The sequence below is a fragment of the Phoca vitulina genome, unplaced genomic scaffold (assembly GCF_004348235.1).
Source record: "Phoca vitulina isolate PV1807 unplaced genomic scaffold, GSC_HSeal_1.0 scaffold17, whole genome shotgun sequence".
Classification (NCBI taxonomy): Eukaryota; Metazoa; Chordata; class Mammalia; order Carnivora; family Phocidae; genus Phoca; species Phoca vitulina.
In genome coordinates this window covers 37,538,889-37,543,322 of record NW_022589720.1, presented here as the reverse complement: position 1 = coordinate 37,543,322, position 4,434 = coordinate 37,538,889, and the positions used below count along the sequence as shown (strand labels likewise).

The following is a 4,434-nucleotide window of genomic DNA, read 5'->3' as shown; positions in this document are numbered from 1 at the left end:
AATTTAGTTTTAACTTCAGGGAAAAATGATTATTTTTATTAGGAATACTAATTCATTTTTTATAAAATATCTTGATAGGGTTAAATAGTAAAATTTGTCTTCTTTCTTTTACATTTTCCAATTGCTATTATTGATAAGACTAAGTTTATATTGTTTAAAACTCAAAAGTTTTAAGCATGGGTGAAATGGAGGATGGTATGATATTTAAAAACAAAACAAAACAAAACACAAGAAAACAAGGTAGGGTGTCCAGAAGAGGACCATGTTCAGAAAAAATTAAATGCTTAGATTAGGGCATATTGGGTCTGAAGTGGTAAAGAGAAATTCATGTGGAAGAATCAGCAGGTCATTTTTGCATGCTCTACTGAGCCAAATGCTCAGATTCCCTCAAGCAAATTAATAATGTTTACTTCTTCATGTTTGAAGTGACCCTCTGAATTCATTAAAAAAAAGTTCACATTAATTTGGTGGTAAGAATCAAATGTGAGCGACAGTAAGTAGCAAAATGAAAAGCCTCAAATGTTTGGGCATCTCACTTGGAGTGGACACAGCTCTGGACTATCCATGAAGGCTACCTGATTAAATTACCTAAGCCCAAACTGCCTTCTCTGTGCTGATGATAATCACTTATTTCCAGACTAGATTTCTTTCTAAAGCCCTCTGGATTAGTCCACTTAAAATGACCGCAGGGAATTTATGCTAAATATGCTAAAGAGCAGTCATACTTTTCCCATGCAGTATCTACTCTTCCTATGTTCTTTATGTCAGGGAAGAACATCTCAAGCCTAGAAAATTACAGTCCTAGAAATTGTGTATTTTTAAACTTTTAGGACTTTTTCTTTCTTTCTTTTTTTTTTTTTTTACCATATAATTATTTTTAATGTCCAGCATTTACAATACGAGGGCCAGAGCTTTCTCCCCAACTCAAGTTTATAAATTCTCAATTGGCTTGTGAGGCCAATAGGGATAATTCTTCTTGTCTAATTTGATTTCTGGGAAGACTTCATTCAGGTCCTCAATGGTCATCTGATCAAATGGAATTATGTTCCTCATCTTCTCCAGCTCTTTTTCATATTCCTCAATCCTGGCCTTTGAGAGAAACAAAGACTCAGCACAACTTTTCACATCTTCTTTTTCTTCAGCATCCACCTGAACAGTATATTTATCCTCTGGCACAGGAACCTTCAGGGCATTAAACTTCTCAAAGTCATCTACCAAACCAGCCTTCGCCACATTGGCCTTGTAGTAAGCCCAGTCGATAGCAGGTGGTTTCTCAGGGAGAGTAACCAACCTGGAGGTCAGTGTCTCATTCCAGGATTTCAGGGAGTTAGCAATGGACTTCTGGTTTTGGGGTATGATCTCCCAAAAAGCTGCCCAGTCAATGGTTTTTAGAGCAAGTTTTCACACAGCCATCTTGAGATCCTTCACCGACCCCAGTGGCCCCAGGACTTTTTCTTTTTCTAAAAAAGCAGTATGAATGGAATATTCCTTTCTCTTTCCGTTCAGCTTCATTTGGAAATGGACCCCAATAAAACTGTAGTTTATAATTTCTCATTTTTACCATGTATGATTATTATATCTTATGTTCTTGGATTTAAAAACACATGAATGGGGCACCTAGGTGGCTCAGTCAGTTATGCATCTGACTCTTGATTTTGGCTCAGGTTATCATCTCAGGGTCCTGAGATCAAGCCCGGTGTCGGGCTCAGCTCTGACCACGGAGCCTGCTTGGGATTCTCTCTCTCCTGCTCCCTCTTCCCCTCCTCCCCTCCTCTCCCGGCTCGTCCTCTCTCTCTCTAAAATAAAAATTAAAAATAAATTAAAAAAATTAAAAGGCATGAATAAAATGTCTTATGTTTCTTTTTTACTCTATGTCACCCCCTAAACAAATAAATCCCCAAACTGAATAAGTTGCTTTCTACTTATGAGGTCCTCAACTATGCATCAGTGGTTTATCATTCCTGATAGCAATAGATTTCCCCAGAGAGACCTCATCAATTTTGTTTCCACCATATTCAATGAACAAAAAATTTCATTTTATAACTTGATGATATTGGCCATGTGCTCTTCTGTGAAAGAGATGGTAGTCAGGGTGGGGAAACATGCTTATCTGGCTGGCTGGCTGGCTTGCTGATGTATGTATCTATGTTATGTTATGTATATATGTATGTGTTTGCTTGTTTATTTGTTTATATATTTATATAGTTATGTGTTCTGCTCCCATAATTCCTTTTGAGTGTGTTCAAACATCTTCATAAATTAAAACTTGCGGAGTGCACAGACTGAGTGCAAAATGCTATAGTTGACTCTAAGCCCATTTCTGGAGGCACCAGAACAAGAGCAACAGGTCTGTTCCTTCCCACTTCAAACTTACTGAATTCCAAAAATTGGCTGTTAACAAATTGTAAAAAGGAAAAAAAAGTAATTCTTAAAATTATAATTAGAAAAATTATTGCATAAAAAATTATTGTATATACTTTAAATATGCTTTCATCTAAATATGCTGAGAACTTGGTATTTATTAGTTATTTATTTATCTTTGTGATTTATGATTGCTATATGGTAAAGAACTTCAACAACTAAATCCAAAAGAATGAAGTCTTAACACAGTATTATAGTGATTATTTGAGAAAAAAATAGTATTTTTAGTATGACAAAAATCTATGAATCAATAAATGAGATTCTTTCTGCTTGATTCCTTGAATTATCAGTCTAATATGCTATTTATCTGAGAAATGATAGCCATTCTCATCAGTCAGCTAGAAGTTAAAAAGGGTTTGAAGAGTTTGGCCAAGTGTTGCATTTTGTCAATGTTTGCTTTTTCGTATCCCCTCTTACAATATTAATATTTAAACAAATATTCAACATACTACTGTAATATTCGCCATCTATGTATATGTTGGAGTCAATTAAAACATAATCTAATATAATGTCTGCATGAGGATTGGATTTATAATTTCATTGTGAGATTTTAATTCCTTATTGGCCAGAGCATTTCCAAGGTATTAATATTGAAGTTTTCTTTAACCAGAACACCAGTGCCATAACCAGCTTATCAGGGTGATTGAGAGTTAAAGATTGTGCATACATGTCCCTGTTTCTTCACCAGGGTGATTGAGAGTTAAAGATTGTGCATACATGTCCCTGTTTCTTCACCAGGGTGATTGAGAGTTAAAGATTGTGCATACATGTCCCTGTTTCTTCACCAGCATCACCAATCCAACCATACTGGAGAGGTGCAATCATCCTCTTGCTAAACTGGTTTTCTGCTTCACTCCGTTTTCCTAGTATGTTGCAAGGCCTTGTAGATGCCTTCTGTGTTTACTCCATCCCTTACTGTATTGCACAGGCTTCAGTGTCCCCATACAAAAAGATCCTTGTGCCTTTTGCTCCTGTGACTGTTGCTATGGCAGCTCTTGTTTTCTGAGCTACACACACTCCACTTCATTTCTTTGCACAGTACTATGCATGATATTGCTGTATTGAATTCAAGTTTGTTTTCTTTCTTTGTCGAATTAAACTGCTTGTACATCTAAACTTTCTTCTTTTTCTTTTAGTTTTCTTTCTGAATTTGGCAATTATTTTCAAGATTGAACTTTTATATCTTTTTGTTTTTTTTGTTTGTTTTCTTCTGTTTTATTAAAGGACATATACTTATAAAAAGTATCTCACCTCATCAGGGCTCTAAGCCTTATCTCATTTCCCTACTTGGTATTTAAACCCAAGGTCCTAGGTTCCCCTAATTTACAACAGCTTCAGGTTGCCATTTTGATTGCCATGCTCTATTTTGATTTCCTGCCCTTGATAATTTCATACATTTAAAAAGGATTTTAATAATTTATACAGCCTGTCATTTTGGTAGAAATGAGATCTCCCATTCCATTTTCATCTCAGCCTTGTTTTCCCACTAGATTTTCAGGTCCTGTTTTTGTTTAGATTTATTGATTCACAACCTTTTGCATGTTATTTTGTATTCTTATAATTCTTTTTCTTTTAGGTTTTGTTTTTTTGTAGTAGAATTTTCTTTAAGTTTTCAGAATATTGACCCATTTCCTTTAAATTCCACTTAAGATTTTTCTAAATTAAGATTATCTTGACTGGGAACAACAGAGATGCAAAATAATATTGTCTTAAACAAGATAATGTTTCACTCTCCTGTTAAGGTCTGGAGTGAGTGGTCTAGGCATGGCACAATAATTCTCTTCCAAGAGACACTTGTTTCTTCTTGTTCACCACTTCTGGCACAAGATAGTGGTTACTGCTCCAGTTACCCCTTTCAGTTTTAGTCCATAGGACAGAAAAAGGGACACAGAATTTAAAAAATGTGGACAAAGCATACACCAGTAATTTTATTTTTATTTTTATTTATTTTTTAAAGGTTTTATTTTTTAAGTAATCTTTACACCCAATGTGGGGCTCGACTCATAACCCCAA

General features: G+C 35.2%; 1 pseudogene; it reads right to left on the bottom strand.

Moving 5' to 3' along the window:
- Positions 1-930: 930 nt before the first annotated feature.
- On the bottom strand, positions 931-1,413 carry LOC116639024 (annotated as a pseudogene).
- Between the last annotated feature and the right edge of the window lie 3,021 nt (positions 1,414-4,434).